At 40.3% G+C, this 24,624-nt stretch overlaps 1 protein-coding gene across 1 annotated transcript in view; it reads left to right on the top strand.

The window, feature by feature from the left end:
* Positions 1-155: 155 nt before the first annotated feature.
* Positions 156-24,624, top strand: part of RAB30 (RAB30, member RAS oncogene family) — a 77,475-nt gene continuing 53,006 nt past the window's right edge. The window contains exon 1 of the mRNA XM_046016603.1: positions 156-347. The gene's annotated coding sequence lies outside the window, so the exon portion shown is untranslated. The remainder of the gene's footprint in view (positions 348-24,624) is intronic.

Here is a 24,624-nt window from a genome sequence, read left to right as displayed (position 1 = left end):
ATTGTAGTTCCCGCGATAGCCTCGGTGTCCCAACAGGCCTTTAGAAGACTACGATTCCCAGAATGCACCGCTCCTGAGCATGGCTATTGGGGCCTTTCGGACAGAGGGATGATGTCATTGCAAAAACCCCACTGCATTCATTGTGCTACGGTCTATCCACCCCCCTGCTGCTGCTGGGCTTGCGATTGCCGCTTGCTCCAGCTGAGCTAAGTGTAACAGCAGCACCAGGGCAGGGACTGACTCCAGCCCTTGGACTTAGGACATCGCAACACGTTCACTTGCCTGCGTGACTCATTCGCACATCATTTCTGTTTATGCCTGGGGTGGGGAGAAATATCCCAAACCAGGTGAGTTGAAGTGATTTATTCAAATGGTTCTACCAAGTTATTCCTCCCGCTTAATTCTCAAGGCTTTCTTTTGGGGAGATGGGGGCGGGAGGACTGGAGAGGTGTTTGGAAGTGCTGCTAAGTGAAAAAGCTCTGTGCAATTTGGGTCACTGCAAAGAACAACTCTAGCAACCTTCCCCCGCTGGAGGACCGATTGCTGCCAATTCCCTAGTCGCAACTCCCCTCAACCTTTTTGAGGATTAGAGAGGGGGGCTGGGCTGGGAAAGATGTTGGGAAGCGCTCTTGGAAAATCAGAAAAAGGCAGAGGTGGGGGACTGCAGTCCTGTCACATACGGCCCCGAGTGCTGAGGTTTGAGTGGGAAGGGGTGATGCGTGGGGAGAAATGGAGACAGTGATTTAATGTGGTTGCACTACTTTAAAACATTCCTGTGTCGCTTGGGCAAGCACACGCTATTTATTTTTAAGATGAGCGTGCTTCTGAGTAGGTTAAGTTTTGTGGGGCTCTATTTTGTGTGTGTGTGTGTGTGTGTGTGTGTGTCTGTGTCATTTGTCTCGCCTTTTCTGCTGATTTGAGGTGACAGTGTCCTTTACTGGTGCACTCCCTGCTAGTCAGAAACATTTCACGTGTCTGGGGAAGCTTCTCTTAGGCAGCTGGAAGGATCATTTTTGTTAAGTGTTTTTCTTCTTCCTACTGCAGGATTGTTTGGAAGTGGAGCCGACAGATTTGTGCTCGTGTGAGTGTTTTAAATGATGTTGCAGTAGGCTCCTTGCCACTGACAATGGTACCATAATGAGCTGCCTTTTCGTGAGGCACAATCACCAGTCACAACTAACGGTTTGGAGAACGGGAAACCCTCGTTCGTTTTAACGCATTAGGGAAAGTTAGAAGCACTGTTAACCTTCATTTGCCGTTAGTGAAAGGTACCCGAAAGGTATCTTCTATAAGGAAGAATGATCCTGGCTAGGGAAACCAAGGAGCATAGAAGTGGGGTTTTGTTTTTGTTTTTGTTTTTTTTTTGTTTTTTTTTTTTTTTTGGTTTTGTTTTTAAGCAAACAAGCGAACTGGCACATTTAATAGGACAGAAAGCATTCTGGCTTGTGTGATTTTGGCTCTTGTAAGAGTTATTAGGATGATTAGTGCAATAAATGTTACTTTAGGATAAACAGCTGGCTAACTCCAGAACAGATGGGGCCAGTCTTAGCCGAGAGATCTACAACCTTGGAAATGAATGGACTTGGGGTCAACCACACCTCCTCCTGGAATGTCAAAAGAAGGAGAAATGCCAAAGCATTTTATGCTTAACTCTAAAATGCCAAACCTTTTTATAGCCAGGTCAGAAATTGGGTGAAAGTCATTCCTGGTTGCCTTCTGCTGCTGAACACATTTTTTTTTTTTTTTTTTTTTTTTTCATTTTCAGTTCAGACCCTTAGGTCTCCAAAGTTGCAGCTGGGTGATGCTTGTTAAATGCTGCTTGTTATTGAATGCAAAGGACAGTCCATTGTATGGACTTCGTAGCAGAGTGATTTATTGAGATGCAATGAGCAGCTTTGGGATTTGGGAAAAGACTGCCTGACTTTGCTTCTTTCTCCTTCTCTGCCTACTGTCAGTTCTCCTGGGCACCTTACCGTTTTTGCCTGTACCTTCCTTGCCCCACCCCTCTGTGTCTGTTGAAGTTCTTTCCATTTCTTTCCCCGTTTCTCCATTTACAATTCTCACTTTTCCTCTGTGTTTCAAAATTTCCCTCTTCTCACCAATATGTCAAGTCACTCTAAGTCGTTTTCCAATCTCTGAATACCTTCCCACCCCTTCTCTACCTCACCCAGAAACTCCAGGGTAAAGGTGGACTGTGTGAGTATTTATTCCAGAGAGTCCGCTTAGAAGCTTTGACTTTTTTTTCTTTTTCTTATAGTGGGTGTTAGGCAGGATGAGCAGCAACGAGCCTGATGCTTTGGCCTGCTTTGTCCCTTCTGTAACAGATATAATTTGGCTGACATAACAAGCAGCTTGTGGGCAATGCATTGTTGCATTTGAGCCCATGTCACTGTAGTTTTCATTGGTACCTGTATTAAGAATGGAAATAAGTCAAGCAGAGAGAGTCAATTATCATATGGTTTTGCTTATTTGGGAGCATAAGGAATAACACGGAGGACATGAGGAGATGGAGAGGAGAAGGGAGTTGGGGGAAATCAGAGGGGGAGACAAACCATGAGAGACTATGGACTTTGAGTTTGAGAAACAAACTGAGGGTTTTTTCGGGGGGAGGTTGGGTGAGCCTGGTGATGGGTATTATGGAGGGCATGTATTGCGTGGAGCACTGGGTGTGGTGCATACACAATGAACTCTGGAACACTGAAAAGAAATTTAAAAAAAAAATTAAAAAATTTTAAAATGCTAAAAAAAAAAAAAAAAAGAACTGCCAGTGCATTAGCAATGTTTTAAAATGCTTTCTATGAGGGGTATCTAGCTGGCTCAGGAGAAAAGAGCATGTGATTCTTGATCTTGGGGTTGTGAGTTTGAGCCCTACGTTGGGTGCATAGAGATTACTTAAATATGTAAAAATTCAAAAAAAGCAAGTGCTTTACATGAACTGTTCTCTTAATTACTAAAGAAAAAGAAGACTTCGAAGGGCTTCTTCCTCATTTAATACTTTTTCTTTCCCTGATTTCTGCTCCAGTAAGTGGTGGGAAGGCCATCTTTTCTGTTGATTGCTGAGGAGCAATCCAGGTGGCCAAACTGCCCCTTTGCTTTTTTTGAAGACACTTGGAGTGGCAACGGTGTTCCCTCCTGTGATGTCTTCTTTGTGGCTGAAAAAAATTTTATTTGTTCTCTAGAGGAGAAGGGTGTGGTGGTGGTTATGTTTAGCTCATTTAATGCTTTTCCAGGCATAGAGAGTCTAACTGTTTTTGGTATGGAGGCAACTACTGTGACAGGCAGATTGAGAAGTTGTCTTCCGAAGCTTCTCTCTCACCACCTTCTCATTCCTATTTTTCTTATTCTAAAATGCTCCGTCCCCTACCCAAGCTGTTTAGTGTTTTGGGGGGACAGATGAGCTGAATGATGGGTTAGATTTGCCCCCATCACTATGTCTGTGACCTTGAATAAATATGCATTTCTTTTCTGCCTCTGTTTACATATTTGCAAACGGATAATGATCCTTGCCTCTTGGTTTAATTGGCCTTATGGCATAACCTGCTACAGTTTGCTCCAAGCCGGTAAACTTGATGACAAATATTAATTGAGCAGCTACTGTGTTTTAAGAACTATGGATACATCAGTGGGAAGAGAAGCTTCCCAAGGTGACTGGGTGACTCAGTCGGTTAAATGTCTGACTCTTAATGTTGGCTCCGGTCATGATCTAAGGGTTCTGAGATGGATCAGCCCTCTGTGTGGAGCCTGCTTGATATTCTTTCTCTTTCTCCTACTGCCCCTCCCCTTGCTTGTTCATGCACGTGCGTACTCTCTCTCTCTAAATAAATAAATAAAATCTTAGAAAAAAGAGGAGAAAGAAAGAGAAGCTTTCCCAGCCCTCATGGAGTTTCTATTCTAATAGAGAGACAATCATTGGACAAGTAATCATAGTGTGATGAATGTTACTATCAAAAGGGGATGTACCATATGGGGGAGTAGGACTGCCTCACTGGTGCTTTCACCTTGTCTTGGGAAATCAAGAAAGGTTTCCTGTGGGAGGTGGCACTTCAAGAAACTTGAAGAGTGAGTGGAAGTAATTTAGGTTGGAAATGAAAGGGGCTTGCAGGGAGACAAAGAGGATTTCTGACAAGGGAAACTGCATGTTCAAAGTACAAAGGGAAGAGTAGTAAATTGAGGATTTGAAAGGAAGTCAGTCAGTATATGGGAGCAGAGCTGGGGGAGAGAGACCAGACTGGGCAGGAGAGGTGAGCAGAGAGTCTAGAGAGTGGGCAGTTTTCTGAGCCTCATGTGAATTTTGGTCTTTATCCTAAGAGCAATAGGAACCTATTAAAGGGCTTTGAATAGCTAGGGGAATTATTTATGTAGAATGATATGAAAAACATCATCTTGGCTGTTAAGTGAGGAAGAGATTGGAGAAGAGGATTGGCCAAAGTCAATGTGTGGAGGACAAGTAGCAAGTAATTCTTGTAATCTGTATGAAGAATAATGGTGGCTTGAATTTAGGGTGGTGGCAGAGGCCTTGGAGAGAAGGAAAGAGATTAGATGCAAAACTTGAAGGATATAATTGATAAGATTACTGATTGATTGGAGGTGGGGATAGGGAGAAGGGGGAGTAAAGATGACTTGAGTCTTTCCTTGAGCAACTGGGAATGCCAAAGAGAACACTGGAGAAGAGACCAGGTTTTTGTTTGTTTTTTTCAAGAAGGAGGGACTTTTAGCCATGTTCAGTTTGAAATTCCAGACAGACATCTTATACAACTTATATGGAGTATGGGACACCTAGGTGGCTCAGTCAGTTAAGCGTCTGCCTTCTGCTCAGGTCATGATCCCAGGGTTCTGGGATCAAGTCCCCCATTGAGCTCCCTGCTCATTGGAGAGCCCGCTACTCCCCCCCGGGTGTGCTCACTCTCTCTCTCTGACAAATAAATAAATAAAATCTTTAAAAAAAAATCCCGTTAGGGACTCCGAATATTTGTTGATTGAATATATTAACTTAAGTCACTGAGTGTCCATTCAAAGGAAGTATCAATGCACTGGAAGAGGGCATTTAGTAAGGCAAGTGTCAAATGCAAAACGCTTTTAATGAATTCATTAAAATGTATTCCTGAGACCTGCACCCTTTGAGGTGTTATATAGATGACTTGTAGGGAAATTCAGAAATATTTCAGATCTGGTTTCTTTTTGGGCTGAACTTCCTTTATTCAAGTTAGTTTCTCAAAAAATTAGTTTAAAATTGTTTAGAGTTCCTGGGGCGCCTGAGTGGCTCAGTGGTTTAAAGCCTCTGCCTTCGGCTTAGATCATGATCCCAGGGTCCTGGGATCGAGCCCCACATCAGGCTCAGTTCCTTAAATCAATGGGTCTCACACTTTTGAATTGTATAGGTAAGCAGAATTCCAAAAAATAAGGTAAAATTGCCTGAGCTGTTTTGACAATGGTTATTTTTCTATAGTAGAGATAGATTTTTTAAAAATGACCCTTTCACTTTTAGACGATACTTTTAAAATTAACAATATATTGAACTTTATGAAAATTCTCTACCTTGTCTTTATTTTTCTCATTTTGTTGCAGAATAGTAAAAAAAAAAAATGAACAAAACACCAGAATGTTATAATAATTTATGGAACCAGTGCCCTATTTTCTTGGCTCTGGTGGAAATGTGGCCCATCTCCAAATAAGAACACTTCCAAGTATGGAAGAATTTTGTATAGACCATAGATAATTTATTTTCAGTTCCTTCTTTATAGTAATCCAATCACTGAAAACTAGATGGATCTCTTCAAGATGTATCTAAGGTCACAGTTCTTACTTGTTCCTGAAGGATCCTCATGAAGCCCCCTGATCCCTGAGACTATATTTTAAAGTGTGTTTGTATGAGAGAGAGAGTTCACATTCACTTATTTTTCTATCACTTTATGTGTGTCCTTGGGCAAGTTACTTAACTTCTTTGAACTTCAGTTTTTTTGCAAGATTGTTATGAGGTTTAAATGAGATAATATGTTTTAAGTGTCTGGTACTATGCCTGGTATAACTGATGCTCATAGTAACTGTTTTTAACATTATATTTATTTATTGGTTTAAATATTTTATTTACTGGTTGATCCTTGCTTAGTATCCATAGTGGTAACACAAAGAAAAATATAACAGTATAACCAGACAACTTGAGGCAATGAGAAGTATATATCACTGATGTAGAATTCTTACCAGAAATTTTTAACCTAAATCTAATCATGAGGAAATAATCAGGCAAATCCAGATTGTGGGACATACTGTAAAACAGCTGGCCTGCTATCTTCTAAAATGTCAATGTCGTGAAAGACAAAACAAAATAAAGCAAAATATATTGGGGACCAGTCTAGATTAAAGAAGACCAGAAGTACGACAACCAAATGCCACATGTAACGCTTGATTGAAATCTGGACTTAAAAAAAAAAAAAAGAAAAAAGCTATAAGGGGCATTTTCGGGACAAACAGGGAAATTTGTATATGTGCTGCCGAAGCGAGCACCAAACAGGGAAATTTGAATGGGAGTTGCATATTAGGTAATCAGTAACAATGTTAGTTTTCTTGGATGTGATAACGATTCCATCTGCTTAGCCTGATATGCTGTGGATATTGATGTCTAGATCAGTTGCCATTCCTGAATGTTGTCATTAGTAATGTCACACCAAAGCTAGAAGACATCAAGGGCTGCTTCAGAAGGTAGTGATTTTCTTGGACCCTGCAGGTATTTAATCAGCCGACAGGCTATAATACCAATTACTGGGGATGTTGTAAGTGATTTTTAAATGTCCTTTCTAGGGGTGCCTGTGTGGCTCAGTTGCTTAAGTGTTCGACTCTTGATTTCAGCTCCGGTCATATCTCAGGGTCCTGAGATCGAGCCCCACATTAGGCTCTGCACTCAGTGTAGAGATGCTCGCATTCTCTCTCAAGTAAATTGGCCAACCCCTTTGGGTCCCCTCCCTCCTTGGGAGTTTTGGACTGTCAGTTTGCTGTATCTCAATAAACTTATTTTCTGCCCATCAAAAAAAAAAATCAATCTTTTTAAAAAAGTGTCCTGTCTAAACACTATACTGTTATTCTTTTAAGAATGCAAACTTCTAGAGCTGATACTCTACCTTTGATATTACTAGAGGTGGTAATACAGGTGGAGCACTAGCTGCTTCCAAAGTGAAGAGGAAAGGATGGCAAGAGGCACACAAATATTTATCTTAAATTTTTTTTGAGTCTAGACATAACATAGGATTAATCAAAATTTATTATAGAAATACACAATGAATTGGATAGTGGAAATTCCCCTTAATTCCACCTCACAAAGATGATCACTTTTTTAGATTTTGATGTACGCTCCTCTGTCATTTTTCCTTCATACATATACTAATGATATTATCTATAATTCTGCTTGCTGTCTTTTAATATATTTTGAGCAGTTGTCCCACATATTTGCATGTCACTCTAACTTACCTGTTTTCATGGCTGTTAGGCACCCCTGCAATGAGCATTTGAGAACACATTCTTTTGTGATGAATTTGTGGGAATATTTCTGTAGGATACATTTCTGGGGGGAGAAATGCTGGGTCAGAGGGCATCTCTTTAATTGCCCCCTGATTTAAATTCTTCTCAACAGTCTTTGACAGTGCGATTTCTACACACCTTTGCCAAGTCCATTAGCCACTTGCACTGAACTCTTTATAAAGGAAAGAAGTTGTGATGGGTGAACAGAAAGTGGGCAAAAATGGAATCATAGAGTTCCTGCTAGCTTTTGTGAAGGGTATAATAAGGTTAGTATGTAAATAATATGGAAACCTCTGGAAGAAAGAAATAAAATACATCATCTCTGCCTACAACACAACATGGTATTTAAAAAGTGAACTGAAACAATAAAGCAGCCAAGAGCTTTCCCCAGAAAATTCTGCAGAACATTTTTATTTTTGAGTTATGGTTAGCTTCACGAAAATGTGGACAGCATCAACCTTGAGATGAAAATAACCCCCTCTGCTCACTTCCTCTCCATGTCAGTCACACCACCTCACTAGAAAGGGGAATTTAAGCTCCACAGTTTAAATATCTGAACTAGGTGGGTAAAAGGCCTGATGATTCATCTTTCTGAATATTGATAGAAGCAGTCCCAGAGCAGATTTTGGCATTTTCCTGTAGAAAAGGTATGAATTTAAGACTGGCCATCAAGGACTCACTGTGCCCCAGTAGAGACCCTGGGGGAAAGACTATAAGAATCACAAGCTATGAATTACTTCTGTTCTTATGGGGCTGGGTGGAGCCAACACAGATTTGAGCTGCTGTGTTGTGTGGAAATTTATCTTTTCAAGTCTCAGTTTCTTCTTCTATAAAATGGGGGTTATTGTGAGACCAAAATGAGATGATGTGTGTGAAAGGACTTTGGCAAATTCATATGTACATAAATACTTGCTGTTGTTAAGGTGCTGTTGTGTCTGACTGGGCCACCTCATGTCATTCTTTCCTTTAATTCAATTGGCATTTGTATTCCAAAAGACTTTTTAAGGCATTCTATCTCCTAATGTCATTGTTACTTCTTCAATATCTGTGAACATAAACTAAATGTGAGATTATGTGCTGGGTTTTCTGGTAAGTCAATAAAGATGAAACCATCAGGAGCCTTCCTTCTTCCCCACTTTTATTCTAGGAGACTAATATCTTTTAATGGGAGTCTTTAATAAAAGATGCTTTCCAAAGGTGTATTATGTATGCTGTTTTATAATCTCAAATTTAGGTGGTAGATTTTAGTTCCACTTTTTCAATATAAATGAGGAAATAATTCTTAGTGAGGTTCAGTAACTTTTTTTTTTCTTTTTAGTTACCTAGTTTAAAAAAAGGTTGCAGATGGCCCTAGGTAGGTATTCTGGAACCAAAACCAAAAGCATCTCCGGCTGCTTCCTATTTTTGCCTTGCCTTCTGATCAAAAGTATAAGCTTCATGAAGGCAGGGCCGGCTGGTGACATTTACTTTGATATGGCTCATTTTACCTTCAGGCACACAGAGAGGAACTTTCCTTCCGTCTGTTGAGTTAGTTGAAGCCATGATGTAAATTATCATAGCATCTACCAGGTGCCAAATGGTTTACATGTTTTATTTGATTTTTTTCCCCAAATCATTTTGAAAAGTTTCAGATATGTAGAAAAATTGCAAAAATCTTACAGTGAACATTCCATATACCCTTCATCTAGCTTAATTTGCTTTCTCTTACTGCATCTGTGTACACACATACAGACACATGCACTTTTTCCCAATAAATCACTTAAAAGTGAGTTGCAAACATTACAACACTTTATCTCTGCCCACTGGAGCATGTATCTCTGGAGAAATAGGAAGTTCTCCCATGTAACTGCAATATCATTACATTGAAACACTGAAATTTTGAAGATTCCAAATCTGTTGCCTTGCTAAATTGGATTGGCCTGATTGTTTTTTCTTTATCAGACTCAGGTTTAATACTTGTAGGAATTCCGCATAGACAGTGTTGCATCCTTTTCTTTGTATTGCATTAGGTGACACATAGTGTCAGTTTGTAACATCACTGGTGATGTAAGATTTGGTCATTTGGATGAAGTGGTATTGCCTGATCTCTTCATTGTAAAGGTACATATTTCTCTTTCTAATTAATACAATAGTCTGTGGGGTGATACTTTGAGATTGTTTGAATATCCTGTTCCCCAGTAATTTTTATCCACTGGTTTTAACATCTCTTGATAATCATGGCCTAGGTCAGTTGGTATCTATGAAAGGATGATTTTCTAATTCTCTCTTTCTGTATGTATTATCAGGCGTTTTCTGATAGATCAGCTTTCAGCTCCTTCTCTTCCTCCTCACCCTCTTCCTCCTGCTCCCCCTTTCTTTACGCATCATCTGGATTCCTGGTTTATTTTTTACCCTCAAGGTATTATAATCCATTACCAACCTTCTGCCTGGTTCCTCAGGAATTTTGCCCACTTTACAAGTAAGTAAATTGAGACTCAGAAAATACAAGTAGCTTTCTGAAAGTCATAGCTAGTTAGCAGAGGAGGCCAGATGGAGAGCCGATTTTGATTAACTCTGAGGTGATTTCTGTTCTTTTTTGCCTCCAGGCAGTCCAGGTACAAAAGATGATGCGAGGAAATCAAGTTGGAAAGAACAAGCATTGCATTATTGTTGCTTATAGCAAATGATTGGAAACAACCCTAAGCGTGTCAGGGGAAACAGGTTAAATAAATGGCTAAGTTCACACAAGGGAAAACTATTAAACTGCACACAAGAATTGGGGTGTTCTTTAAGTACTGATATGGAAAGCTCTCAAAGGCTATATTAAATGGAAGAAGAAAGGTACAGAAAAGTACATATTCTGTGAAAGAAGTGGGGATAAGAAAGTGCATTTGAATTTGCACGAAGAAACCCTGGAAGGATATAAAATAACAAAGTAGTTACTGGAACCGGGCTGTAAAAGTGAGTGGGGTGTGTGTTGTGAGATTTCTTAAGATTTACTATTTTATAAGGTTAGCTTATAAAATAGCTTTATTGAGATATAATCCACACATCACAAAATTCACACATTTAACCTGTACAATTCAGTGGTTTTTAGTACGTTCATAGAGTTGTGCATCACCACAATTTAGAACATTTCCATTATTCTAACAGGAAATCTTTTACTCATTAGCATTCATTTGTCATCTCCTCTGTTCCTGTGCCTTGCCCTCCCAAACTGCCCCAGGCAACCACTTTCTGGCCTTTACTTTCTGTCTCAATAGATTTGCCTATTCTGGACATTTCATATAAATGGCATCATGTAATATGTGGTCTTTTGTGACTGGTTTCTTTCATCAGCATGATCTTTTCAAGGTTTATCAGTGTTATAGTATGGATCCGTTCTAGTTTTTTACCAAATAATATTTCTTTGTATTGATATACCACACCAGTTGATGAACATTTGGGTTGTTTCCCTATTTTATTTTATTTTATTTTATTTTATTTTATTTTATCTTATTTTATAGAGGAGGGGAGAGGCAGAGGGAGAGGGAGAGAGAGAATCTTAAGCAGGCTCCACACCAAGCATGGAACCTGATGCAGGGCTTGATCTCACAACTCTGAGATATGACCTGAACCAAAATCAAAAGTTGAATGCTTAACCAAGTGAGCCAGCCAGGCATCCCCTCAACTTAAAAAAAAAATATTTAAGTAATCCCTACAACCAACATGGGGCTTCAGCTCAGGACCCCAAGATCAAGAGTCACATGCTCCTTTGAATGAGCCAGCCAGGTTCCATGGCTTGTTTCTACTTGTTTCTACTTTTTGACTATTAAGAATAATGCTATCAACATGTACATATAAGGTTTTAAATGTCCATTTGTTTTTATTTAATTTGCGTCTGTACCAGGAGTGGGTCAAATGCTAACTCTATGTGTGAACTTTTTTTTTTTTTTTAATTTTATTTATTTATTTGACAGAGAGACAGATCACAGATAGGCAGACAGAGAGAGGAGGAAGCAGGCTCCCCAAGGAGCAAATAGCCAGATGTGGGGCTCGATCCCAGGACCCTGGGATCATGACCTGAGCCGAAGGCAGAGGCTTTAACCCACTGAGCCACCCAGGCGCCCCTATGTGTGAACTTTTAAGGAACTGACAAATTGTTTCCCAAAGCAGCTGTTACCATTTTACATTCCCTCCAGCAGTATATGCGGGTTCTATTTCTCCACATCCTTGCCAACACTTGTTATTATTTCTTTTTCATTATGACCATTCTAGTAGGTGTGCCACATTGAGTTTTGACCCATGGGAATGTAATACCAATGTATTTCAAAATTAAAACAAAAGAATGTGGAAAGAAATGGCAGCTCAAGAAGAAAAGTTTCAGATGGCCACCCAGAGGTCAGTTTGTAACAAGATGGCCTTAGGGTAGGGATGATTTAAAGTTTTCCTTGTTCAGCCAGATGTTCTGATGCATATACATTTCCATCTTCTGCCTTTTAGTACCAGCTGACTTCTCCTCCAGTGCTCTCCCAGATTCATTGTCCAGAGAGGAGGCTTGTGTATAAAGTACTGCACTGCCCTCAGGATTTCTAGCACTTTAGAAGCAGCTCTATGGACTCAGCAGCTAGGATGATGTCAGTTCTTAAGAGCAGAGAATTATCAGGATTCTCTGGGCCATGATGTCCTCATACTCTTTCCCCAGTGCTCATGGGAAGGGCGTTAGAATGAGATGCTTTTAGCTATTGGTGACTGGTCTAGGAAGCCGTGGGATTCTTTTGAAGAATTTTGAAGCCTACAAAATACAGTTTGAATTTGTGTTTTGGTGCATTTAAGCTGTGTGATCTTAGACAACTCATAACTTCTCTGAGCCTCAGTTTTTTCCTCAATAGTAGAGGAGACTACCTAGTCTAAAGTATCTCTTCACAAGATACTTAATAGTTAGAAAGGAGGCAAGAGTGACTTTACAGTGGAGAAACATGGCAGACACCACTTTTACTAGATGATTAAAGTTAATACAGTGTTGGGACAAATCATCATATGAGAAGGACACACCACTAGTGTGACATTCCTGCCCAAAATGCATAGCTTGAATCTAATCACAAGGAAATATCAGATAAATATAAATTAAGAAACATTCTACAAGTCAAATGGATTGTATTTTTTTTTTTTAAATGTCAAGGTCATGAAAAACAAAGACTGAGGAATAGTTCTAGATTAAAGGAGACTAAAGTCACATAGAAACTAAATACAGTATATGATCCTGGATTGACTGGGTCAGAGAAAAGCTTTTTTTTTTTTCTCTCTCTTTTTTTAAAAGATTCTGTTTATTTATTTGAGAGAGAGAGAGAGAGCACAAGCACATAAGCAGGGGGTAGGGAACGAGGCAGAGGGAGAGGAAGAAGCAGATTCCCTGCTGAGCAGAGAGCCCTATGTAGGGCTTGATTCCAGGACCCTGAGATTATGACCTGAGCCAAAGGCAACCACTTAACTGACTGAGCCACCCAGATGCCCCCCAAATTTTTTTATTTTGCCATAAAGGACATTATTTTGTTTAGTTAATTGGTGAAATTTGAATAAGGGCTGAGATTAGATTATATAAGTATTAGGATTTATTTTCTGATTTTGATCATCATATTGTGAAGATAGAAGAGTATGTCCTGGTTTTTAGGGAGATACAATGTTTAGGAATAAAGTAATATCTATATCAGAAAGAGTGGTAAAGCAAAGTGGTAAAAAATTAACATTTGGATAATCTGGGTAAAGGGTGCATATGAATTCTTAGTTTTCTTAAAGTTTTTTCCTTTTTTAGTTTAAGTCTGAAATTAATTAAAAATAAAGAGATAAGAAAGGAGGGAAGGAAGATGCCAGTACTTAGAGCATAGGGTTGCTGTGAGGATTAAACAAGGCCCTGTATATCAAGGCTCAGTGTGTTGCTTGTCACCTGGTAGCCTTCAAGTACATGGGGACATCCTGGGATGGGCAAGGAAGCCAGTAGCTCTTAGCTTTAGTTTGAGGAGCCAAACTAAAATTGGCATGTGGCATATGGTGACAGTATTGTTCCAAATCCAAAATTGGGATTCATGGTCTGAGAAAGGATTTATTGATTTAATTGCAAAGTCTTACCAAAAAAGAAAGGAAGAAAAGAAAAAAAAAAAAATATATATATATATATATGGAGAGAGAGAGAAATAAAATAATATTTGGTTACCCATTTAATACATTATCTTATTATAGTGTTAAATTTATCAGAAGTCATGATTATCTCAGGAAAGTTAGGGGTTATGGTCCCTTGAGGCTATTTTTGGGCCAATATTAGCATTTGGGCAACTTCCTCTTACCTTCTTCTTTTTTTCCTCTTCCCTCTTCCCCCAAACTACACAATCAAGTTTCTGATTTTATCTGTGAGAGTCATTTGAATTAGCCATGTCAAATGTTAATTGTTTTGGCAGAGAAAAAGAATCTTGGATAAGCTTTTCCTTCTAAGACTCAAAAACTTGCATTTCTAAGAGCTAACTTTGGAAGGAATGTTACTGGTCTGGAAAATTCAGATAGCAACCTCAAAAGGAATTCATGTCCTAGAGGAACTGGGAGTGGGGTGGGGAGCTCAATTTCCTTTGAGACAGATTGAAATAAATAGTTCTTTCTGAAATAGTAATAAAGATCTATTTATTTCTTTCATCTTTTTACTAAAAGCTTCAAAACATGAATTATGATTAAGTTCAAAATAGATTTAGCCCAGGCACCAAAAAAACCCTCAACTAATCCTGATTAAAAAACATTTATAAAAACTTGGACAAGCTGCTTTGCTGAATGCCATGATCCTTACTATAACATTTAAGTTGGCCCCTTTGATGTGACAGAATTTCCAGCTCATGAGCTGCAGTTGTATAGCTCAAGACTCCACATTAAGTGATACCAATCCAGTCATTGTTCCTGCTGTGGTAGTGTCTTTCTTGTGTTGACTGTTACCTGCTATAAATTGTTTGATCTCAGAATTTTTCATGTTCTTTGCTTTTAAAGTTACCATGGCCAGGAAGCTAAATGGCATGTTGGTATATGCAAGCTTTTTTTTTTTTTTTTTTTGTAAGTAGTCTCTATGCCCATCGTAGGGCTCGAACTCATGACTCTGAGATCAAGAGTCACATCTTCTACTGACTGAGCCAGCCAGGTGCCACCAAGTTACTTTTATTATGGAACTTAATAATGATAATAATAATAGCAAACATTTGTTATGATGTGCCGAGTGGTGTGCTAACTGCTTTCCATAAGTTACAGCATTTAGTTGTGGCGAAACCACATGAGAGATCCAAAGCTCCAAGAGCTGAAGTAACATGCCTTAGATTATATGACTAGTAAGAAGCAGATCCAGAGCCAGAAATCAGAGCTGTCTGACTGCAGCTGTGTGAAATGCCATTTTGCAGATTGGTGTGGAAGATGATTACTTTTTTGCTTCGTCTGTGGAGCAGAATCCTGTCTTACTTACTTGATGGGTATTTATTGAGTGCCCATCACATGTTAGTCACCTGCAGAAGATTGAAACCCAGGCTTTGTCATTAAGAAGTTCACATTTGGGAAGCCTGGGTGGCTCAGTGGGTTAAGCCTCTGCCTTTGGCTCAGGTCATGATCTCAGGGCCCTGGGACTGAGCCCCATGTTGGGCTCCTTGCTCAGTGGAGAGCCTGCTTACCCTCTGCCTGCCATTCCCCCTGCTGTGCTTGCTCTGTGTGTCTCTCGCCCTCACTCTCTCTGTGTAAAATAAATAAACAAAATCTTTAAGAAAAAAGTTCACATTCAAGTAGAGGAAATAAAACAGGTTCCTTCCTATATATGCATGTTCATAACAGAATTATTCACAATAGCCAAAGGGTAGAAGGAACTGAAATGTCCATAGGCAGGTGCATGGATAAGTCAAATGTGGTATGTACATATGGTAGTGTATTATTCAGCCTTGGAAAGGAAGATAATTCTAACACATGATACAACATGGATGAGTCTTGAGGACAATATGCTAAGAGAAATAAAGCAGACACAAATGGATGAATATTTTATGATTCCACTTATATGCGGTTCCTGGAATAGTCAAACTTACAAAGATAGAATGGTGGTAGCCAGGGGCTAGAGGGAGGAAGAAATTGGGGAGTTGTTATTTAATGTGTATAGAGTTTCAGTTTTGAAAAATGAAAAAATTCTGAAGATTGGTTGCACAGCACTGTGGATATACTTAACACTACCAAACTGTACACTTAAAAATGGTTGAGATTATAAATTTTATATTATGTATATTTTATCACAATTTTAAAAATACAGAGAGATATTCCCCCACCCACCCCCCCCGACATTATGTGATGGAACTGTAATTAGTGCAACAAGAAGGACTGATGAAGTCATAGGACTTAGAGATTCTTTCTAGACAGGGTAGATCAGGTGAGGCAATGGAAGATGGGTCATATTTATGTAGCAATGAGGAATGTGGAAAGGGCAACCCAGGTGAAGGGAACAGTGAGCAAAGTTATAGAAACTTGGTCCTGCTTAAAGATCCAATTCTGGCAAGGAGCAAATCTCCAAATGGCTCTGTAATTATGGGTGTCCCAGCCACCTTCCATGTGGGGAGAGACTTAAATGCAAAGTCTAAGCCAGGTCCATGAAGTTGTGGTATGCTGGACAAGGACTCATTCATGATTCATTCAGTCAACATATATTTAGCACACAGTGCCCATGCTATGCTAGTTACTTTATGTATGCTGGCGGATGTTATAGTCCCAACAACTCTGAAGTTATTAATATCCCTAATTAACAGTTGTAGAAACTATGACTCAGAGAGATGAGGTAACTTGCCCAAAGTCACATGACTGATAGGTAGTCGAAGCAAGACTTTGCCTGTGTAGCCCATGCTGTCTGTGTCCACAAAGCTACACTCTCTCCTCTTGGGGTGAGTGTGAAGTGATGTCTGCCTTTGAACTCACAGTAGAAGTGGCATGTGACTGATACCACTTGTCATCTTCTTGCTGCTTTTTGAAACTACCTTGACGACTCTGAGACTCTGCTTCCTTATCTGTGAAATGAAAACCTTGTATTGAACTAGATTATTTCTAAGCCTTCTCCCAGATCAAAAAACCCTATTTATTCATTCTTTTATCCATCTATCCATCGATCCAGCAACAATCTGGTATCTATTATATAATGGGTACAAGCTGGTGGGTGCTGGGACTGGTAATTGAGATTTGACAAAACACTGTTCTTGCCTGAAAGGAGACTGTGGGCTAGTGAAGGAGATGAAACGGATGGTTATTGTACAGTATGGCCAGAGCACTGGTAAGGGTGTATACAGAAGCTGGAGCATAGAGAAGGGGCACTTGTCCCTGCCTTGGATAAGAGGTTGTCAAGAGGAGAGGAAATCATCCCAAAGACCAGGAAGGTAGTGAGGAAGACTGTAAGAATCTCATCCATCCTGTTGTTCCAGTGGTTATAAGCACAGTACATATTTATTACATTTAGTTAAGCTTTGTTGACTTTAAAGGTCCTTTTGATTTTAAGCCACGTGGAAAGTTTAGTTGAATTTTACAGTTAAGTGCAGCCAAATATTGATATAGTTTGGTTTCTCTTTCAGATTGGAGAAAGATTATAAAGTTGAAGAGAGACCTAGGAGTTAATTTTTTTAAAAGGGAATTTAGGAAGCATGGGGTAAGCCTCGTAAGAGACCCAAGGGCCCAGGGTTATTTGAGGTGTTCACAGCTAAAGTCATAGATGATTATATTTCAAAGAGGTGAGTGAAATGGTCAACATATTGTATAACACATATGATTCTTTCAAGACTACTAAGGACCGGTGAATTGCTAAGTATTAGAATGATTAAGTATTAGAACTCCAATACTAAGGAATTAAAATGAGGGTTGGGTGGGGGAAGTTAAAAGAGCTAACATTTATTGTACAGCTAATATGTAAAGGCATTGTGCTGTGCCCTTTACGTTTATAATTTTGTTTTATTCTCCCCACAGTCTTACAAGGTAGGTGTTCTTATCCTTCACAAATGTGGAAACTGAGCCTCAAGGAGGTTTGACTTGCTTGTCATAGCTAACAGGAGACAGCAGGGACTCAAGCCCAAGTTTGTTAAAATCAAGGCCTTTACCTTTTCTACACAAGCTTCTTCAGGTTTCTGGTTTTTGTACTTCTTTTTTTTGAAAGATTTTATTTATTTATTTGACAGACAGCGATCACAAGTAGGCAGAGAGGCAGGCAGAGAGAGAGGAGGAAGCAGGCTCCCTGATGCAGGGCTTGATCCCAGGACCCTGAGATTGTGACCTGAGCCGAAGGCAGAAGCTTTAACCCTGAGCCACCCAGGCACCCCTGGTTTTTGTACTTCTGGAAAAACAACACCAGGGTACAGGACTTCCCTCTCATTCTTGGAGCCTAGAAAGTAGTGATATTTAGGGTCGATCAGCTCTTAAAAATTTCCAACAGACCCAAGGACAGCTCCCTCAGCTTTCTGTGTCTTCCTTCTGAAGTGGTGGGTCACCAGCTCGAGATGAATGGCTCTTACTAAAATACTAATTCCCCCTCCCCACCCCTTTTTTGCCTTTCCCTGGTAATTTAAGAATGGCAATTTGTCTCTTAGAAGTGGCTCATAAAAGTCATCTGAGAAAATGCTGTTTGAAGCCAGCTCAGTTTGTTTATTTAATCCCTTCTCCATCCCCAACAAAGGGTCACTTCACGTCATTTGCCCCAGATTCTGTCTTTGGGGTCCTGAGAGAGCTTGTTGCCAAGCTCTCGGAGGCCTCCAGCTCTGAGGTTCTGACAGGATCACATAGAGGTCTTCACTATTAACCCCTTACATTTCTGGCTCCTTCTTCCTCTCTCAAAAGGTTTCCCCGTGGGCATAAGCTATGGTGTCTTCTCAGGGAGTGTTTCCCCAGCTTATTTTGGAAGCAGGCCAGGCATTTGGCCCTGGGCCTTTAACCCCCTAAAAAGTTCCCACATGTGGCTGCAGGAACAGCAAACTGTCCTCCAAATGGGTTGATGAATTATGGTAGCAGGGAAAGGTCTCCAGCAGGCTCTTTCTCTGCCCTGGTATTCCACAGTTTGGGCTATAGTGACATGGACAGAGGATGTGGTGTAAAGAGACTGGAGCTCAAGTCTTGACTCAAGGCATAAATCTTGGGGCTGTGAGACTTGACCTGTTTGAGCCTGTGTTCTTAGCTCCAAATGAAGGACGGATGACAACCCTAGCTTCATACTGTTGTTGTGAGAGGCAAATATCTCGATGTACAGTATTGACGTAGTGTATAACAAGCCCATAGAATGTGTAACAGATGTCAGTGCTTGTTGGTATAAAACAAATTTGGCTCAATGAGAGACATTTCTGGAAACTCTCTGGCCCCAGTTCCTGGCAAATCTTTTCATTGCTCAAGTAGGCATGCATGGTATCATTCTCATGTTTATTTTTGTAATCTTTTCATTTATAGTCATAAACACTCCTAGAAGCTTTGGTGATTCTTGAGTATTTATCTCTGAAAACTCTGGTCAGGGTTGTACGCTCATACCCAAAGCTAGTTGCCCCAGAGTAATTATTTGGATTCTCAGAGCTGTATGTGGATCCATTTCCCAAGAAATCCTGGGACAGCAGAGCTGGCTGTGTATGATAAATGAGGTTTGTCTTACTTGCTAGGATTCAGATGGTTGAGAACGCCTAAGGGTATTTGAGAGTAGGTAAACCCCAAGGCAGGACTATTATAACTTCATGTATGTTTCTGGTAATGAGATGGGAAGAGTGCCTTACTGTAAGTGGTTTGAGTTTAGAGCTAGAAGCCCTTGGAAACCGACAAGTCTTGTGTATTGTCATAAATTTGTTCGGATTATTACTCTGTTGTGAGAAATTTTCTAGGTATTCCTCAGACACTTGGGGATTGTTGCTTACTATATTCTTGCCATTTCAGATGGTTGTATTTCATTCTTCTTGGCTATGTTTCTCAGAGCTCTTTGAATTGGTAAATGAGGGTTGCCTGGGTGGCTCAGTGGATTAAAGCCTCTGCCTTCGGCTCAGGTCATGATCCCGGGGTCTGAGATCGAGCCCCGAGTTGGGGTCTGAGATCGAGCCCCGAGTTGGGCTCTCTGTTCGGCAGGGAGCCTGCTTCCTCCTCTCTCTCTGCCTGCCTCTCTGCCTACTTGTGATCTTTGTCTGTCAAATAAATAAATAAAATCTTAAAAAACAAAAACAACAGCACAAAACCAGAAACCCATCCTTTGAAATCCGCACAAGGTATATGCCCAGGGGTGATTTATGGAAGTGCACAGAGAAGGAACATTAAAGGAATAATTGTTGGCTGTTTATTTTGGAGAAGTATGTGTACTGAGAGCAGAACCAGGGAGCTTTATTTTCTCTTTTACCTTCCTCCAACTTCCATTGGTGTTAATAGGATCATATATTCTAGACTTTACTTGGCTTGCTGCGCTCACATGAATGTTTGAATGTCTTGTTTTGGTATTGTATATGAGCAGCAAAAGGGAAAGAGGAACAGAATGCTGAAAGCTAAATTATTCTATATACATTACTTTAGATGGGATTTATTCTCTTGAGACCATTAAGATTATCTGATTAGATGATGTTGTGTTTCTGATAGGTACATGTAGACAGCTTTATAACTTGTTTGTCTGAGTGGTTTGTTCAGGGGATGGCTAAATGTATTTTATATTTGGTGGAACAGGGTGAGTCTTTTTTTTGGTTTTTTTTTTTTTTTTAAGATTTTAGTGATTTATTTGACAGAGAGAGAGAGAGAGATCACAGTAGGCAGAGAGGCAGGCAGAGAGAGAGAGAGGAGGAAACAGGCTGCCCGCTGAGCAGAGAGCCCGATGTGGGGCTCGATCCCAGGACCCTGGGATCATGACCTGAGCCAAAGGCAGAGGCTTTAACCCACTGAGCCACCTAGGCGCCCCGGAACAGGGTGAGTCTTAAGCGGGTTATCCCACCCTGATCTAACCCATCCCCCCTCCCCTTTTTTAATCAAAGAAGAAACTGAGAACCAGGGGTTCTCTGTACAACCCTTCCCACCACCACCAGCAAGAACACATCTAGTTCTTGACACTGCTCGATTGTTGACCTTTAAGAAAGGATTCCTAGAGGTTCAGGCCCACAACTCAAATTGCCTACTTACTTGGCAAATATATAGTTTTGGTCCTGAGGGAAGAATGAATTTAATTATTCAGTAAGTCATTAGGTGCCTGCCACATTCCAGGCACTGTGTTTGGAACTGGGGATGTAAAATTAGCATGACAAAATCCCAGCCTTCCATCAGTTCGGGCAGATATGATGGCCAAATGACAGGTAGCCTGTGGAGATCAGGAGTGGGTGTCTTTGGAGCAGAGGAAGGCACTCCTCCTTCGGTATGTGGGATGCTTCCATGGGTATATAAATGAATCCACTCATTCATGTTTTGGAAGCCACTACAGCCTATAAGAAGGGGAAAGAGGCTTGGCTTCCTCCATACTTGCTTATTTTTTTCTGTGGGGACCGATACCTTATGTACATCCTATGTATGCATGGTTGGGTTATGAGATTAAAGGAACTAAGGTGAAAAAGGATAAAGACAGTTTATCTGGCACTGGCTTTGTTGCACCAGTTTATCCAGACAGTGGCACTGAGACACAGATGAAAACATAAAAGATCAATCAGAGAGCCTTTTAATATTTTCGAGCTGGAAGGGATTTTATAGGTCACTTGGCAGTACCCTTTCATTTAACAGATAATGAGCATGAGGCCCAGAGATGTCAGATTTCTTACTGTGGGTCATGCGGCTAATTCATAGAATCTCAAGAGTTCTAAAGGCCTATAATAGATGGAGTAAAACTCTCCAAATAACAATAAAGAATAATAATCAAAGCCAACATTCTTGAAAGTTTATTGACATGCCTAAGTAATACATATTAACCTCATTTAAATCTGACGATAACTCAATGTAATTGAGGTAAGATTACCATCCCCGTTTTACAGCTGAGGAAACTAAGCTGGAAGAGATTAAGTAAAATGGGTCCAAAGTCACCCAGTTATTAAGTGGTAGAGCCAGGATTCAAGTACCAAGCTCAAGGGCTTAACCTGCTCAGAGCCCTTTACTCCCACTTAACTGCGACAACTGAATGGGAGCTCAGTGGCTGAGCTCCAGGTCTGCGGATGTCTCATCCTTTGGCCAGATGTATATGCTAATATGCAGATGTGGGCCAGGTCTGCGGATGTCTCATCCTTTGGCCAGATGTATATGCTAATATGCAGATGTGGGCCAGGAAAGCCTGTTGCTCTGCAGCTGTCTTTATAGTGCTCCAGAACAGTTCTGAGAATTAATGTGCACAGTAGAATTCTGTTTCAACATCAAAGTTCCCTTGAAGACGTGAGAGCCTGGTTGGTAATTGGTTTCCCTGATTCTGCTGAAGTTTGTGGAGGCAACTGGAAGACTCTCTCTGCATGTGTTACCTTCTCCTGTTGCGCAAGCATTTAGATTTAAAATCGTAGTTTCAGGGGTGCCTGGGTGGCTCAGTGGGTTATGCCTCTGCCTTTGGCTCAGGTCATGATCTCAGGGTCCTGGGATCGAGTCCCACATTGGGCTCTCTGCTTGGCGGGGAGCCTGCTTCCTCCTCTCTCTCTCCGCCTGCCTCTCTCCCTACTTGTGGTTTCTCTCTGTCAAATAAATAAATAAAATCTTAAAAAAAATAAAATTGTAGTTTCAAACTATAGTCTGAGGCATCCGGGGGGTGTGTGGGCTGAAGAACTGAGGGATTCTGTAAGAGAAATTGGGCATGGATTTGGCTTTGATCCAAATGATGTCTAAAACAAATATCTTTTGCTGCATTAATTTTTTAGTTCTGATGGATGAGAACAACCAACTCATTAGATGTACAGTACCTGTGAGGCTTGTGATGTTTTCTTTCCCTTCTTGCGGAAGTTGAATGTTTTTCTCACCTGACAATGGTAATACATGGATTTGGTTGGAGGTTTTTTTGTTTTTTTGTTTTTTTTAGCCAAACACATTTTTACAGATTTGTAGAGGTTATTCTAAGAAAACCCTCTCTACCTAGGTTACCGTTTTGTTTATAAGGAGCATTATGGGCTTTGTTTGCCATTCATTGGTTGTAAGCAGGTTTCTCTATATGGCAGAGGAAAGCCAGGGTTCTTAGATTTCAGCTCAGAAAGCTATATCCTTTGAACCTAGGCCCCTGGGTTGGTATGTAAAAGTCAATACACAGCATTAATCATTGCTGCATATCACTTGGAGGAAGATCCAAATTAAATAAAGAAGGCTTTCATTAGGTCATGAAAAAACAGATTTAGGCTCTCTTGGTAAGAATCTTGAGGGATTTTGCAGAGGGAAGAGATGTAATACAAGATAGTCTTCTCATTTGTAGGCGTTTGAGAAATCCCTTAAAATAGAGAAACACATGAATATTTGTTTTCTAACAGAAAATAATTCAAAGACCTGCCCCTGTGTCTTGCCAAAGCTTTTTTTCTTTTCAAGCTTCAGCCAGCCCGCCAGAAATTTTTTTCTTCTTATTATATCAGGGAGAAATCTCACTTAGTGATTGCACGGTGTTAATACCTGCTTTATTATTTTTTTTTTAAGATTTTTATTTATTTGAGAGAGAGAGGGAGAGAGCATACAAGTGGGGGAGGAGAGGGGCAGAGAGATAAGAAGGCTCCCCTCAGAGCAAGGTGCCTGATGCAGGACTTCATCCCAGGACCCTGAGATCATGACCTGAGCCAAAGGCAGACACTTAACTGACTGAGCAACCCAGGCACCCCTGTTAATATCTATTAATGATTGTTTCTTTTAATTATACCAGGGCATATCCCTGGTTTTCTGCAGCTTGTATCTACTCCAGTTCCCCCTTGAGCAGCAGTGATCACCTTCAGAAAAAGAAGTAGGAGGTAGAGGATGGCTAAAAGAATGGAAAGGATTTGTTTACTACATGGTAGTGTGCTGTGTTACCAGATAAATAATCAGTGTCACCATGTTTTGAAGATAGGTGTGCATTTTTTCTTTCTTTTTATTTTGAAAAATTTCAAACAAGCAGATTAGTGAAAAGAGCATTCAAAGACTCTTAGATCTATCAGTTGTTAACATTTTGCCACATAGGCTTTATTTTCCTCTCTGTATGCAGATTTACATTTGGAGGGAGTTGGGGAAGGTGGGGACAAGACATCACCATACTTGTTTTCTAAATATATTCATTTTCTCTCCAACGTATAAGGACATTCTTCTCCATAACTACAATAGCATTATCATCCCTGGAAAGTTCACATTGATTCTATAATATTGTCTAATACACAGTCTCTATTTAAATCTCACCTTCAGTCAGTTGCCTCTTTGCTGTGTAACAAACTGTACCAAAACTTCGTGGTTTAAAACAACCACCATTTATTAATGCTCATAATTCTGTGGGTCAGCTGGTTGGTTCTTCTAATGGGGATCAGGCTTGGCTGATCTTTGGCTGGGCTTCTTCAGTATCTGTGCCCAGCTGCTGGATCCACTAGGGGCTGGCTGGTCTAAGTTGGCCTCAGTTTGAATGACTTGTCTTCTCCCTAGAGGATCTCTCATCCTGCAGCAGGATAGCCCACACTTGCTTGCTTCCATGGCATGGGGCAGATTCCAAGAGAGAGTGGAAGTGTGCAAAATGTTTCGAGGCCTAGACTTGGAGCTAGCACAGCATAACTTTTGTGTCACAAGTTCTTGATGGGAGGAACTGCAAAGTTGTATTACTCAGGGGCATGGATGTGGGGAGTGAACAATTGCAGACACTTTTGCAATCTATCATCCCCCTGTTGTCCAAATAATATTAAAAATAACATTAATTTGATAATGCTAATAATATAATTATTGATCTGTCTTCAAAGATCCAATCAAGGATTATACATTAAATGTAGTTGTTATGTAATCTCCAGTCTCTCTCTCTCTCTGTTTTTTAGTCTTTTAATCTATGATTTTCGTTCTTTTTTGTTTCTTATGAAATAGATTTTTTTTTTTTTAGAGATTTTTAATTTATTTATTTGACAGACAGAGATCACAGGTAGGCAGAGAGGCAGGCAGAGAGAGAGGAGGAAGCAGGCTCCCCGCTGAGCGGAGAGCCCGATGCGGGGCTCGATCCCAGGACCCTGAGATCATGACCCGAGCCGAAGGCAG

The sequence above is a fragment of the Meles meles genome, chromosome 8 (genome assembly GCF_922984935.1).
Source record: "Meles meles chromosome 8, mMelMel3.1 paternal haplotype, whole genome shotgun sequence".
NCBI lineage: Eukaryota > Metazoa > Chordata > Mammalia > Carnivora > Mustelidae > Meles > Meles meles.
This window is presented reverse-complemented; position numbering and strand designations above follow the sequence as displayed.